The sequence below is a fragment of the Camelus ferus genome, chromosome 3, assembly GCF_009834535.1.
Source record: "Camelus ferus isolate YT-003-E chromosome 3, BCGSAC_Cfer_1.0, whole genome shotgun sequence".
In the NCBI taxonomy this organism is placed as follows: Eukaryota; Metazoa; Chordata; class Mammalia; order Artiodactyla; family Camelidae; genus Camelus; species Camelus ferus.
The window spans coordinates 44096584-44113027 of record NC_045698.1 but is presented as its reverse complement, the minus strand read 5'-3'; the positions used below and the strand labels follow the sequence as shown (position 1 = coordinate 44113027).

The 16444-nt window shown below is 40.9% G+C and overlaps 1 long non-coding RNA gene across 1 annotated transcript; it reads left to right on the top strand.

The window, feature by feature from the left end:
- The first annotated feature begins 540 nt into the window (after positions 1 to 540).
- Positions 541 to 16244, top strand: LOC116661360. The gene is made up of 3 exons (XR_004317244.1): positions 541 to 7144; positions 15120 to 15122; positions 16234 to 16244. It is a non-coding gene; the product is annotated as an uncharacterized LOC116661360 (long non-coding RNA).
- The last annotated feature ends 200 nt before the right edge of the window (positions 16245 to 16444 follow it).

Sequence of the window (16444 nt, the reverse complement as noted above, 5' to 3'; positions counted from 1 at the left end):
ATGTTCAGGAAAGATTTCAGAAGGCCTTCCTTTCCCAGTCCTGGCTGACCTTGACTCTCTGCGCAAACAGGAAACGAAGGCTAAGGCAGAGTTGTACACTGCCTGGCTGAGTACTGAAAGTGTGCCCCACCACACACAGAGAGTCCATGTGCAAAAACTGAGAGCTATTTTGTGTCCAAACACTTAAGGAAATATATATTCAATTATTAACTGACCATGAGTCTAACAGAACAGAAACTTCAGATAGACTTTTAAAAATTGGTTCAGAGAAGTCACCAAAGAACAAACAACTAAAACAAGTAGAAACAACAAACTCTGAGGAAGATGGGGGATCTGATTTCCAGAGTCACCACATTGCAGTATTCAAAATGTCCAGTTTCCATTTAAAAAATTATAAGGTGTGGAAAGAAATAAGAAAATATGGTCCATATACAGGGGTAAAGAAACAATCAATAGAAACTGTCCCTGAGGTAACCCAGACATTGGAGTACTAGAAAAATATTTTGAATCAGCCATTTTATTATATATATATAATTGGGGGAGGTAGCGTCTTGGAAGCCTAGTTGAAAAGGATACGGCATAGAGATATACAGGGGTCTCACCTGTAATTTAGCCTTGACAAGGCTATGTAAATTTTACTAATATCTCTAGATCGAGAAAGATATAGTGGCTATAGGGTTGGCTTGAAACCAATTAAAGAGGGTTCGATTCCTTCCTTTCTTATCTATTTCAGGTTAATATAGGTTGGTTCTTCAAAGGTATGGTAGGGTGGAGGACATCCGTGCAGTCACTCTAGATTGGTGGCCGTTAGTTCTACGGTTGTGACCTCCCGCTTTGACGCGAAGGCTTCTCACACAATAAACACCATCAGCACAACTGCCGTTAAGGAAATAAAAGAGCCCACGGATGAGATAGTGTTTCATGTAGTATAGGCATCGGGGTAGTCAGAGTAGCGTCGAGGCATTCCGGAGAGACCTAGAAAATGTTGCGGGAAGAAAGTTAGGTTTACCCCTACAAATATAATTGCGAATTGAATTTTTGCTCATGTATCGTCAATCGTGTATCCGGAGAACAGAGGGAATCAATGCATAAAGCCCCCTATGATAGCGAAAACTGCCCCTATTGACAAGACATAGTGGAAGTGGGCAACTACATAATAAGTATCGTGGAGGACAATGTCTAGTGATGAATTAGCTAGAACAATTCCTGTTAGGCCTCCTACGGTGAATAAGAAAATAAAGCCAAGGGCTCATAGTATGGCAGGGGATCATTTGATATTGCCTCCATGGAGTGTTGCCAATCAGCTAAATACTTTTACTCCCGTTGGAATAGCAATAATTATTGTGGCAGATGTGAAATAAGCACGTGTGTCTACGTCCATGCCTACTGTAAATATATGGTGGGCTCATACAATGAAGCCTAGGAAGCCGATAGACATTATAGCCCAGACTATTCCCATATAACCAAAGGGCTCCTTTTTTCCAGAGTAATAAGTGACAATGTGGGAAATTATTCCAAAGCCAGGTAAGATTAGGATGTAAACCTCTGGGTGACCGAAGAATCAAAATAGGTGTTGGTAAAGGATGGGGTCCCCTCCTCCTGCAGGATCAAAGAAAGTCGTATTTAGGTTACGATCTGTTAATAGTATTGTGATTCCGGCAGCCAGTACTGGAAGGGAGAGTAGTAAGAGAACGGCAGTGATTAGAACGGATCAGACAAATAGAGGGGTCTGGTATTGGGATATAGCAGGTGGTTTTATATTGATAATAGTGGTAATAAAGTTAATAGCCCCTAGAATTGAAGATACTCCCGCTAAATGCAGGGAGAAAATAGTTAAATCGACGGAGGCGCCTGCGTGGGCCAGGTTTCCGGCTAGGGGAGGGTAAACGGTTCAGCCTGTACCTGCTCCTGCTTCAACTATAGATGATGCTAGTAGTAGCAAGAATGAGGGAGGCAGCAGTCAGAAGCTCATATTATTCATGCGGGGGAACGCCATATCCGGGGCTCCAATTATTAGGGGGACCAGTCAGTTCCCGAAGCCCCCAATCATGATTGGCATTACCATAAAGAAGATCATGACGAAAGCATGAGCTGTTACAACTACGTTATAGATCTGGTCGTCTCCAAGCAACGTCCCGGGCTGTCCCAATTCAGCGCGAATTAATAAGCTTAGTCCTATTCCTACTATCCCAGCCCAAGCTCCAAATAACAGGTAGAGAGTTCCAATATCTTTGTGGTTGGTTGAGAATAATCAGCGAGTAATGAACATAGGTAAGATGGCCGAGTAGGCATTAGACTGTAAATCTAAAGACAGAGGTGAGAGCCCTCTTTTTACCAAGCCTTGTGGTGTAAAACATATTGAATTGCAAATTCAAAGAAGCAGCTTCAAACTCTGCCGGGGCTTCTCCCGCCTTTTTTTTTCTCGCGGCGGGAGAAGTAGATTGAAGCCAGTTGACTAGGGTATTTAGCTGTTAACTAAAATTTCGTGGGATAAAGGCCCATCAATCTAGTAAGGGCTTAGCTTAATTAAAGCAGTTGATTTGCATTCAATTGATGTAGGATAGAGTCTTGCAGTCCTTATTAAACAGGAATTAAGTATTGTGTACTTACTTAGAGCTTTGAAGGCTCTTGGTCTGGTTTAGCCTAAATTCCTAATATAATACTGATAGTATTGGGGTTAGGGGTAGAATTATGGTAGATAGAACAATTATGATTGGTAAAGATGTCATTCGTTTCGTGTCCTCGAATTGTCATTTTATTTTTATGTTGTTAGAGGATGGAAATATAGTGAGTGCCGTGGAGTATGCTAGTCGCATATAAAAATATAGATTTAATAATGCTATTATAGCTATTAGAGTGGGGAGAATAATGTTATCATTTTTTGTCAGCTCTTGGATGATTATTCATTTGGGTATAAATCCAGATAGTGGGGGGAGGCCTCCTATAGATATTATGACGGTGAGGACAAGTATTGTAATAATGGGAGTCTTGTTTCAGGTGTGTGATAGGGATAGAAGGGTTGTAGTGGAGTTGATTATGAATAGTATAAATATTGTGAGTGTTATTGTTAAGTATATTAATAGGTATAGCATTGCTATAGTGGGGTTGTACACTATAATTGCAGTTATTCAGCCCATGTGACCAATTGATGAGTAGGCTATGATTTTTCGTAGTTGCGTTTGATTAAGTCCGCCTCAGCCTCCAACTATAATTGACAGTAAGGATATGGTTAATAGTATGTTTAGATTGATTGATGGGGCGATTTGGTACAGTACGGAGAGGGGGGCTAGTTTTTGTCATGTTAATAGGATTAGTCCTGATATCAGGGGGATTCCTTGTGTGACTTCCGGCACTCAGAAGTGAAATGGGGCTAGTCCTAGTTTTATGGTTAGGGCTGTGGTAATGATGATAGATGAGGTTTGGTTAAATATTTTTGTGGTGGTTCATTGTCCTGAATATAGAAGATTAATAATTACTCCTAACATAAGTAGCATTGATGCGGTGGCTTGGATTAGGAAATATTTGGTAGAAGCTTCAATGGATCGGGGGCTGAAGTTTTTTATTAGGATAGGGATGGTCGCGAGTATGTTTATTTCGAAGCCGATTCAAATGAACAGTCAGTGAGAGCTAATTATAACAATTAAAGTTCCTGCTATAATTGTGAGTAGAATGATGCCGAGAATTAGAGGATTTATTAGTACGGGAAGGGTATAAACCAACATTTTCGGGGTATGGGCCCGATAGCTTATTTAGCTGACCTTACTATAGAATGTGGTGTAGCGTGGTAGCACGAAGAATTTTGAATTCTTAGGGGTAGGTTCAATTCCTACGGTTCTAGAAACAAGAGGGCTTAAACCTCTATTATTTACTCTATCAAAGTAACTCTTTTGTCAGACATATTTCTTATGTTTGAGGGGGAATTCCTGCTGTTGAAATAGGCAGCGACACGTGTCATATGCATAAGGCTAGGGTAAGGGGAAGGAAATTTTTTCATAGGAGGTGCATTAGCTGGTCGTATCGGAATCGGGGATAGGATGCTCGAATTCATAGGAAAGTTGCGGTTAGTAGCAGTGTTTTGGCTACGAAATTGGCTGTATATAGCTCCGGCATGTAGGGGTTGTGAAAGGCTCCGAAGAAAAGGATGGTTGTGAAGGCATTTATCATGATGATATTGGCGTATTCTGCTATGAAAAATATAGCGAAGGGGCCTGCTGCATATTCTACGTTAAAGCCTGATACTAATTCAGATTCCCCTTCGGTGAGGTCAAAGGGGGCTCGGTTGGTCTCAGCTAGCGTGGAGATAAATCATATTATAGCCAGAGGTCAAGCAGGTACGATTATTCATATGTGTTCTTGTGTTGTGATAAGTGTTGATAGGGTAAAGGATCCATTTATTAGAAGTACGGAGAGTAAGATGATAGCCAATGTGACTTCATATGAGATGGTCTGGGCGACGGCCCGAAGGGCGCCGATTAATGCATATTTTGAGTTGGAGGCCCAGCCGGATCATAGGATAGAGTAAACGGCTAGGCTGGATATTGCTAGTAAAAATAGTACGCCTAGGTTTATATTGATGAGGGGGTGTGGTATTGGGAGTGGAATTCATATGGTTAGAGCTAGGGTTAGGGCTAGAACGGGGGCGATGATAAACATAGTAACAGAGGAGGTAGCAGGTCGTAGTGGCTCTTTGGTGAATAGTTTGATAGCATCTGCAATTGGTTGCAGCAGACCATAGGGACCCACAACGTTAGGGCCCTTTCGGAGTTGCATGTAGCCTAGGATTTTTCGTTCGACAAGGGTGAGGAATGCTACTGCTAGGAGGATGGGGACGATAAGTGTGAGGGTATTTACTATGAACATGCATATTAGGGAGAGGGGTTGAACCTCTGGGTCTAAAATCTTAAGTTTTATGCAATTACCGGTCTCTGCCACCCTAATAAGCCCTTATCTAGGGCTGTATTTTTTTTGAACTAGTTAAGTTAAGATTATATCATTAGTTAGTTCTAAGGCGCTCCTTTAGAGTAGGCCTTATTTCTCTTGTCCTTTCGTACTGGGAGAAATTAATAATAGATAGAAACCGACCTGGATTACTCCGGTCTGAACTCAGATCACGTAGGACTTTAATCGTTGAACAAACGAACCTTTAATAGCGGCTGCACCATTGGGGTGTCCTGATCCAACATCGAGGTCGTAAACCCTATTGTCGATATGAACTCTTGAATAGGATTGCGCTGTTATCCCTAGGGTAACTTGTTCCGTTGATCAAATATTTTGGATCAATAAGTGACACTACATTTTGACTGGTAAGTCTAGATTTTAGTCACTCGGAGGTTTTTCTGTTCTCCGAGGTCACCCCAACCGAAATTGCTAACTCAGGTAGAAGATTATTATCCCTTGGCGGTTATTTATATTTTCTTTGAGTTAGTTAATTAAAGCTCCATAGGGTCTTCTCGTCTTATTTGTGTATCCCCGCCTCTGCACGGGGAGGTCAATTTCACTGATTGGAAGCAAGAGACAGTAGAACCCTCGTGTGGCCGTTCATACAAGTCCCTATTTAAAGAACAAATGATTATGCTACCTTTGCACGGTCAGGATACCGCGGCCGTTTAACTAATGTCACTGGGCAGGCAGTGCCTCTAATACTAGTAATGCTAGAGGTGATGTTTTTGGTAAACAGGCGGGGCTCGTGTTTGCCGAGTTCCTTTTGCTTCTTTTAATCTTTCCTTAATGCATCCCTGTGTCGGATTAACAGTGGATTTAATAAATTGTTTATCGGTGGGTTAAGTTTATTAAGTGTTAACTGTCAGTAGAGTATTCGTTGCTGACATAAGCTTATGCAAGGAGAAATATTTCTTGTTACTCATATTAACATTATTGCCTCTATAAATTAATAGATTAGTCCAGTATCGGATTAGGAGTTCCTTGTTAACTATTGGGATTAAGGTTTGTTTGATGTTGAGCTTGAACGCTTTCTTAATTGATGGCTGCTTTTAAGCCTACTATGGTATTGGTTGTTTTTACTCTCTAAGGAAGGTTGTATCCTTGGTCTAAAAAGCTGTACCCTTTTAGACTAGCTTTTAAAAATACAGTAAAATTAGCAGTTTTTTAGGTATTTTTAAAGTTGAACTTATATTCATTTCCTGGACAACCAGCTATCACCAGGCTCGTTAGGCTTGTCACCTCTACTTGTAAATCTTCTCACTATTTTGCCACATAGACGAGTTCGCTCCGTAGGCTGTTCACAAGTAGCTCGTCTGGTTTCGGGGTATTTAACTTAAGTTCTCTTTGCTAAAATTTTCTAGTTAAATCATTATGCAAAAGGTACAAGGGTTAATCTTTGCTTTTTATCACTTTTAGGTATTCTTTCATCGTTCCCTTACGGTACTTTCTCTATAGCGCCAGTAATAAATTTCTATCTCCTATACTTTAGAAGAGTGAGTAAATGTTTTGTTTAACGGTTTTGAAATAGTTGAAATGTGGTATTTTCTGGGCTAGCTCTAGTTCAAAACGTTCATTTCCACGAAATCTCCTAAGTGTAAATTAGGTACTTTTTTTAAGCTACGTTTTGCTCATCCAAGCACACTTTCCAGTATGCTTACCTTGTTACGACTTATCTCTTCTCATACGTTTTGCACTTATTTATATTTTCTTGCAGGCTCATTGGATTTGAAGAGGGTGACGGGCGGTGTGTGCGTGCTTCATGGCCTAGTTCAATCAAGCACTCTATTCTTGATTTACTACTAAATCCTCCTTGGGCCCTCAGTTTCATAGGGGCTTTCGTAAGGATTTTGAAGTTTTCTTAAGACAAGAAAATGTAGCCCATTTCTTCCCAGCCCATCGGTTACACCTTGACCTAACGTTTTTATGTTTGAATAGTTAAGCTTACTATTGATCCCTATAGGGGTTTGCTGGAGATGGCGGTATATAGACTGAATTAGCAAGGGTTGGTGAGGTTGATCGGGGTTTATCGATTATAGAACAGGCTCCTCTAGGGGGTATGAAGCACCGCCAAGTCCTTTGAGTTTTAAGCTGTTGCTAGTAGTACTCTGGCGAGTGATTTTGTTGTTGTAATCACCTAGGTTTAAGGCTAAGCATAGTGGGGTATCTAATCCCAGTTTGGACCTTAGCTGTCGTGTAGTAGATCGTATTAGGGTCACTTTCGTAGTTTATTTTTGCGTTGGTCATAGATTTTTACATCTTGGCCAAGACTTAACTCTATTTGATAGTCACTCGTTAACACGCTTTACGCCGGATTTCCATTAATTCGGGCTAATCGTATGACCGCGGTGGCTGGCACGAAATTTACCGGCCCTGAATAATATAACTTAGTCAAACTTCCGTTTATAACTCAATTTTTGTTACTGCTGTGTCCCGTGGGGGTGTGGCTAAGCAAGGCGTCGTTAGCTACAGGTCTGTGTGCTTGATGCCTGCTCCTTTTGTTCTACTTGGAACTGGGGGGCACTCTCACTGGGATGCGGATACTTGCATGTATAATTTTATTAAAAATTAATAGAAAGGCTGGGATCAAACCTGTGTGTTTATGGGGCCAGGTGCCCATCCAGGCATTTTCAGCGCCTTGCTTTGAAGTTAAGCTACATTAACTAGTTGCATTTTATATATATAAAAGAAACTGATTATATATATAGTTGATTTACAATGTTGTGTTAGTTTTCTGGTGTACAGCATAGTGATTCAGTATATATATATATATATACACCTTTTCATATTCTTTTTCATTATAAGCTATAACAAGGTATTGCATACAGTTCCCTGTGCTATACAGTTAATCCTTGTTCTTTATCTATTTTATATATAGTAGTTTATCTGCTAATCCCAAACCCCTAATTTATTTCCTCCTCCCACTTTCCCATTTGGTAACCATAGTTTGTTTTCTATGTCTATTTCTGTTTTGTAAATAAGTTCATTTGTGTCTTTTTTTTTTTTTTTTTAGATTCCACATATAAGGGATATCATATGGTATTTGTCTTTCTGTGTCTGACTTACTTCACTTAGTATGATAATCTCTAGGTCCATCCATGTTGTTGCAAATGGCATTACTTCATTCTTTTTTATGGCTGAGTAGTATTCCCATAACTTCTTTATCTAGTCATCTGTTGATGGACATTTAAGTTGTTTCCATATCTTGGCTATTATAAATATTGCTGAGTCAGCTATTTAAAATATGTTCAGAGATCTAAAGGACAGCATGCCTAAAGAACAAAAGGAAATCATGAGAACATTTTCTTACCAAATAGAGAACATCAATAAAGAAATACATTATTCAAAGGAACCAAATAGAAATTCTGGAGTTGACAAATACAATAACTAAAATTAAAATTTTACTACAGGGGCACAACAGCAAATTATCGCAGACAAAAGAAAGATCAGCAAACCTAAAGAGAGGTCAGTTGTTATCATCCAGTCAGAGAAACAGAAAGAAAAAAGAATGAAGAAAAATGAAAAAATTTAAGGAACCTATTGGGCTCCATCAATCATACCAATACATGCATAACAGAGTCCCAGAAGGAGAAAAGAGAGGGAAAGGGAAAGAAAGAATATTTGAAGAAATGATGGCAGAAAATAATTGGCAAAGCCCTCCAAGTCTCTTAGTATTAAATAGAACATTTTCATTAAATGCCCTTTGTTACTTAGAAAGACTAACTGTAACTATTTCTTCATAGTCATAGAAAGATGATTAGGAAGAAGTCAACAAAGAATTATTACTTTGCAAAACCACACTGGAACCTGAGCCTTTTCTTCCAGAGATAAGTGTGGAATCACTGCCAATACCTCATTAAGTGCTTCCTTTTGGCATCATCTTCTGTTCTTGCTGGCCAGAAAAACTTCTGCCATGCCCCAGACTGGTGTGGAAAAATACCACCAGGAGGATTCAGCTCTCAGAGCCAGTGTGCTTAGCAGATCACAAAAGAAGAGTATCAACAAAAAGACAGAAACCAAACCACGGGCTGTCTCTCCAGGACAACAAAACAAACAACTAAATACATCAGTCTAAGAACTTCTTTCAGTCTCATGAAGCCTAGGAGGGATTTGCCCTGTATTGATTTCTTCTTCTCTGAATTGATAGAGCTGATGAGGGATTTGCTATCATGCAGCTATAGCCAGAGAGTGTGTTTATTAAGCATCTCAAACTGTTGGTTGTATGATTCAGTTTCAAATGCTCTCTCTCAGTTCTTAAAAATCAGAGTAGGGAGACCTGGCATTGATTCACATTCAGAGTTAGCAAGATGGTGGGAGGTGAAATTCAGCAGATACCACAGAGTCAAGAATGGCTTTGCTGCTTCAATGCTCTCCTCTCTGTCTGCAGAAGCCCTTCCAAATGAAAGGAAATTGGCTCCGTATGTCTTGTCTTCTCTACTTCGAAAAGGTTTCCTGAGAGTTCTTTTGCAATCACAAATCTTTCTGATCCTTTCTAATTCATCACTGTAAAGACCATTTCTCCTGAAACAGGGTTGAGTTTTGCCAGAAGCACTGAAGAAACAACGTAAATTAAAGATCACACTAATTCTAAAACTGAACATTTTTTCCGTTTCAGATGAATACTTCTTTGTTTTATTGTTACTATCTTCCTGTTAGTTTCTCTTAAAAAATATTTTTCTTTAATTTTATGACCCCAGGAAAACCCTAGAATTAGGCAAGGGTGCAAGTATGTAACCAGGTTAGATCTGATTCACACCTGACTCCCAAGTATACACTCTGCACATGGGGCTTCCCTGCATCCAGGCTACTACATGAAACAGTCATCGTCTATTTACTTGTCTAGCTGTGTGGACGTGAGCAACTAAAACTCTCTGTGTCTTGATTTTCTCACCTGTAAAGTGGGAAGGATAAGAATGTTTACCTCATCATACTGAGGAATGGCACATACTAAGCATTCTGTCAGTATTTTCTGCTAGCATTATTATTATGATTAGACTGTGAGCATCTTGAACAGGAGCATTTGGTCTAATTCTACATGCCATGGTGCCTGTATAGAAGGTGCTCAGTAAATATGGGGTGGGTAGTGGAATGAAAAAATTAATGGATGGATGGGCAACCATTTAAATGAGCAAGCAGCTGTGAGAACAAGAATGCAACCCACAGTCCCACTGAAGGTAGGCTGGGAACTTGCTAGATCCTTCTGATGAGATATTCATTGGCACGTCTATGTCCAAAGCAAAAGGTGTGTGTGTGAATAGGAGTAGCGGGTGATGGTGGGACTCCATGTTTTATTTGTTGATGTGTTTCTTATAAGAATGTATTCATCTGTATATCTGACACTGAAAGAGTGGTGATGGCTGACCAGCCACAGAGAGATCCAGCCCCTGGAAACACAGGAGAGACCCCAGGAACCCAAAGAGGATTCTGGAAGCGGTAGCTATTGAGAGCTGCACATGTTCTAACTGAAGCCACTGCTACTGATTTACGTTGCCATGAAGGAGTTTCCTCAGAAAGACGTGGAAAACCACTGTGGACCAGGGAAGAAACTGTGCTGGGACATGCTTTCACTGGGAGAGCCTGGCCAAGAGTCACTGGGTTCCTTCCACACTGGGAACCACACACCCAGCGACAGGTAGGGAGATCGCTGTGCTTCTGGTTCAGGGCCTCTCGGCCTCACAACCTTGACTTTCTGGTAGAGGGTGGAGACTGTGGGTGTTTCAGTATCTTCCTCCTAAGGACAGAGAATGGTGGGGCTCCAGGCCAGCCACTCAGATAGCTCAGATTCTTGATGAAGGGTGTGGGTCCCTGCCCCTGTTTTGTGCTCCACTGTGGGTAAGGGAATTTCCTAATTATCAGTCATTATTTAATCCCTTATTTGCTTGCTTTTTTCCCCCTTAGGAAGTAAAATAATAGTAATATTTTAAAGCACAAATCATAAAAATTTCTCATAAGATATTTATTCATTTTTTTGCTAGAAGCTCACTAGTAAGCCTGGGCAAGTTATTGAACTTGGCCTTCTTCTAAGGTAGTTTTCCCATCTGTCAACTCCAGCTCCCTTTCCATTAAATATGGATAGCGATGATCTCCACCTGCTGACTCTCCCCTTTGTGCTGATGTTTTATATTCATGGAAGCTCAGCAAGAACAAAATCTAGAATTCAGTGCAGAGCTTCTGTCCATTGAGTTTTCATTCAAAATTCAACAGGTAGACAGAACTCCCTGCATATGAAAAGGATGAGGTGACTCAGGGAAGGCAAGTAATGATGCTTGCATGTGGGCTGCCACGGCTCTGAGAGCTAAAGAATGATCTTTTTCAAAGAAAGTGAGTCTGGAGATGTGAACAGTATATGCTAAGGTCACGCTGAGTGAGTTCTGCAACCCCAAAAGCCAGCAGAGTCTGAGCTATGCAAACACAATAAATTCCCATGTGCCTGGAACCAGATTTGTATCCCCATGCTCATCTTTACAAACTGAGATTATACAACCACATGTGGGTAATTTATCCAAAAAGCAACTAACTCTACAGCATGATGTCTAGTACCTCATGTGTGATGATGATGCTAATACTGTCAGAAAGTGCAAAGGTTACTAAGCAAGCTCCCTGCCCTCATAGAACTGACCACATTGTTGGTGAAACAGACCAACTGAAAACAAAAGACAAAACTGAGCAATGGTGTAAGACAGATTTTAAGGACTGGTATCAACAAAAAGGACTAAAGGATTTGAGGAAAGAAAGACCAGATGTGTACTTGAAAGGTTTTGTAGCAAGTTGGATTTTAGCTGGACCTTGAAGATTGGGTTGAATTCATGTTGGTGGAGAGGATGAGGATAAGCAGTGGAGGACGGGAGCAGCTCACGCTGTCTCATTGAAAACTGGTTGTTGCATTGTTCAGGAAGGTTGTCTGCCAGTTGCTAAAAGCAGTTGTTACAGGAAAATTGATTTAAAAAAAAACCCTGCAACTGAATAAGTTATATTTACTTATAGATTAATTTATATGTATAGTCTATAACTTAGATTATATAGTATTATCTAAGTAAATACCCAGAACTCATCACTTCCTAATTGTCTTACTGCATTTTACTGTTAGCTAAGCTCTTGAGATTATTTACATCTCTTACATCTGTAAGGTAGCATGCTGTGTATTCTTCTGGGCACCTCTTCCTAACTCCATGCTGGGAGCATTTCCACAGCAGAAGTCTGCAAATGCTACCAGTCAGGGCTTGATCTGTTGTGTTGTTGGTTGTTTAGACTTGAGAAAGTAATGGAAGAATATTAGTAATGCACATTAAGCTTTAAAATACATCATGTTGGTAGTTGTTACATTGTGAATAACACAAAAAATTAAAGAAATACAGCACTTGAAAGTTACCCAATTGAGCAAAAAAGTCCCTCGTGTCACTGATGAACAGTGAAGTTCCGACGTGCTCATTAATGTGAATAAATATATGACCCAACGTTCATGAAAGAACTACAATGAGAAAGTCAGTTATTAAACATTTACCAGCACACCACTGGAAGGCCATGTCATAAAGAAACAACAGCATGTGCAAAATGACAGAAGCTGAAACGCTCGTAGTGAAGGGGAAAGTGTGTGGTGGGAGTAACATGGGCTGTAGTCACGGGTTCAAATCCCAGTTCTGCTACTTACTACTAGCTGTGCAAACTTCAGAGAGGCACATGTCACTGGCCCAGAGTTTCCTCATGTGATTATAGATAATAAAAGGTCAGTCATACAGCCTTCTTATAAGAATCAGAAAGAAAATAGTGTTCAATAGGCAAAATATTCTCTGACATAAATCATAGCAATACTTTCCTAGATCAGTCTCCCAAGGCAAAAGAAATAGAAGCAAAAATGAACAAATGAGATTTAATCAAACTTACAAGCTTTTGTACAGCAAAGGAAACCATAAACAAAAGGAAGGACAACCTACAGACTGGGAGAAAATATTTGCAAATGATGTGACTGACAAGGGCTTAATTTCCAAAAACATGAACAGCTCATACAGCTAAATATCAAAATAAAAAAAAATGCAATCAAAAACTGGGCAGAAGACCTAAATAGACATTTCTTTAAGAAAGACATAAATGGCCAATAGGCCCATGAAACGATGCTCAACATCACTAATTATGAAGAAATGTAAATCAAAACTACAGTGAGGTATCACCTCACACCAGTGAGAATGGCCATCTCCAAAAAGTCAACAAACAATAAATGTTGGAGAGGGTGTGAGAAAAGGGAACCCTCCTACACCATTGGGAGGAATGCAAACTGGTACAGCCACTATAGAGGACAGTATGGAGGTTCTTTAAAAACTTAAGACTTACCATATGATCCAGCAATCCCACTGCTGGGCATATATCCAGCAAAGATGAAAACTCTAATTCAAAAAGACACCTGCACCCCAATGTTCATAGCAGCACTATTTACAGTAGCCAAGACATGGAAGCAACCTAAATGTCCATCAAAAGATGACTGGATAAAGAAGCTGTGCTACCACACTGACCGTTCCACCACTGACCTTCCACACTGCCTTGCCTTAGGTCACTGGTTCACAACCTTGAATTCATATCGGAAACACCAACAGAGCTTTAACTAAAATGTACCCACTTCTGGATCCTCCCTCCAGAGACTTGTTGAATTGGTCTGAGGTGGGGCTTGAACCCCGTGTGACATGACCGCCCCTCTCCTCGGCCCACGCTGTTTACCTCTCACTTCCTGGCCCAGGCCTTCTCCGATGCCAAGACTGGAATAGCCACAGAAACCCACGGGACACAGGTGTGGGTCCACCCCAAGAAATGCACTCATGGGTAACGTTCCCCTTCTGGCCCTGTGCAGGCAGTTCTGATTCACATTGCATAAGGCTCCTCAGAAGTTCCCGCTGGCCGACAACCGGTGGTTTGAGCAGGGGCCGACTCCAAAAACATCCCACGCATTGGGTTTTTTCTCCTTCCCTGTTTGACTCCCTGGCCCCTCCCTTACTTCTGATCCTTACAATCATTTCCAAACAAATACATGCATGTGTTTGTCTCAGACATTTTCAGACACTGTTTATTTTGTATTGGGTTGGATTAAACTATATGAAATTGCCAATATTTGGCCATCCTTGACCTACAAAAATGCCAATTTCATGTAATCGGACTAATGATTCTTTGTTTGGATTTAGCTCTTTTCCAACAGAATGTAAGCTTCTTGAGGTCAGGAGCAATATTACTCACATCTCGTGCCCAGCACCAAATACTGAGTCTGGTACGTAGTGGTCCCTCAGTAAATGCTCAGTGAGCAGGTAGTGATCTTCTCAGTGCAGGAAAGGAAAAGGGTGAGTGAAGGAGTCTTCTGTAAATAATAGGATAAAGCAGATCCCTACCTCACACTCTGCACCAAAACAAAGTCTATTTGAATTATTAAGATTAAATATTAGAAAGAAACAACTTTTTAAGGAACTAATAAAATAGTTTATAGTCTAGTGGTGGAACGAGTTATACCAGCGGAAGCCCCAGTGCACAGTGGGAAGCCCTCCACTAGCAGAAGTGTGAGCGTGAGAGGAGCAGCTAAGGCAGGGCTGGGGGCTCCTCGGGGAAGTGACCACTAAGCTGAGCTCCAAAGGACAAGTAGGGATTAGCCAGGAGACGGGTGGGCAAGTGAGAGAGGTGCTCCAGGCAGAGGGAAGAGCCTGTGCAAAGGCACAGGGGTGAGAGAGTCAGTCAGAGGAAGTGAAAGCAACTGTCTGGAAGCCCATGGAGATGCTAACTAACCCATAGGGATTAAAACACCCTGATTTAGGGAAGGCATGTCAAGTCTCACACAAGTGGCAGCTGTGTTTTCCTGGGGTAGGAGCTCAGAGTTAGATTTGGAGTCCATGTTTTCTTCTTGGGGGTGTACTGAGATCTCAATGTGGGGTCAAACAGCCGCTGAATCCCTGGGGTGACTACAGCTGTAGTCTGCATCCTGGCAGCAGCTTTGACAAGTATATATGAAAACTGGCCTGGCCCATGGGGAAGGGGCATCCTGATTCCAGGTTGGGTCCTGCACCAAATATACATATACAAACATTGTCCATTCTCCTCTGATGGCTTGTGCGAAAGCTGCTTAGCAAGTCACTCCACTGTGGCCCAGGAGCTGTTTGAAGGGTCATGACCCAGCCTGGCAGAGAAACGGGATTCAACACAGGGCCAGAGAACAGGGAGTAAAGCCAGCTGGCTCTATTTTTCAGTCTGGAGAGAAGTTAATTGCAGACTATGGGTGCTACATGTTAGGGTCTGTAACAATCAAAATCTTTTCCCTACACAAAGTCCAGTGCTTATGTCATGTTTCCCCTAATGAACTGCTCTACATAATAAAAAGATGATCCTTTGCAATTCCAATTGATGACTTAAGATATCTTCTTAAATTTTCCTGTTCCAAGAATTGAATAAATTGAATCACTATACTTCATTTTATAATAACCACACAATATTTCAAAAATGTCTTTAAAAATCCACTTTAAGTAAAAAGGTACGTGTTTTGCCATGAAATCCTTTAAAACAAGGAAGAGTGAAGTAACAAAACACCATAATATTCTAAAGAGGATGAACCGATATACTCACACCCCCTTTCAGAGCAGTGGTGATCGAGCCCGGGTCCTGATAAGAGCTTTTATGGTAGACTCATCATTTGTCGTTTATAATAATGAAGAAACGTCACTTGGCTTTAAAAACTTCGTCTATCAGCAGAGGGTAGGCATAAACAAATTCCACTATTTTTTAAATCATCTATTTTTAAACACCTTCCCTTGGTCACTTACCTACTTTTTTCAGACATCTGATAGGATAAATTGGAAGAAACTTATCAAATAACATCTTTGGAAACATACCCAGAGAATTCCTGTAGTCGCATATTTCCTGAGTTACATCTGTGTGTTATTTATGACTCCTGTCAAAAATGCCTTGGGGTTTTGCTCCTCAATGCCGTAACAGTTTATCTCCCCAAAACTGTGCCCATGTTTTACAGCAAGGTCCACAGCAATAAAGCAAGAAATCAGAAAAATCAGCATTTGATACCCACGGTTTAGCCTTTTGTGCTACCTGCGACCATCCAGAGGAGATCACAGAAGGGGTCTCGGTGACCTTGCAGCAGCTGCATATCCCTGTGATCTGAATTCTAATAGGCTCCTCTTCAATAATACATTACAGACTCAGTGCACTTCTGCATCCTCAGGATTTCTCAGTAGGAACCAAAATTATTCCAGCACACACCGTATTTTTCTTATCACACAGCTTCCATCGATACATTTATGATCTCTTTACAGCACACAATAGAGGGCACACGTAGGCAGTGTGCCCACGTTTATCCACAGGTGCTCAGACGGATGTGTAAGTCAATAAATTCTAAATAAAAGAACTAAAGAAAATTCTTACCCAAGGGATGAATGCATGGCTGCTCATGTGCAAGATCTGTCCTGATAGAGATTGACTTGGAAACCAGACAAAAGCAAGACAGCTGAGGTCAGCTGTGAAGGTCAGGGAGATG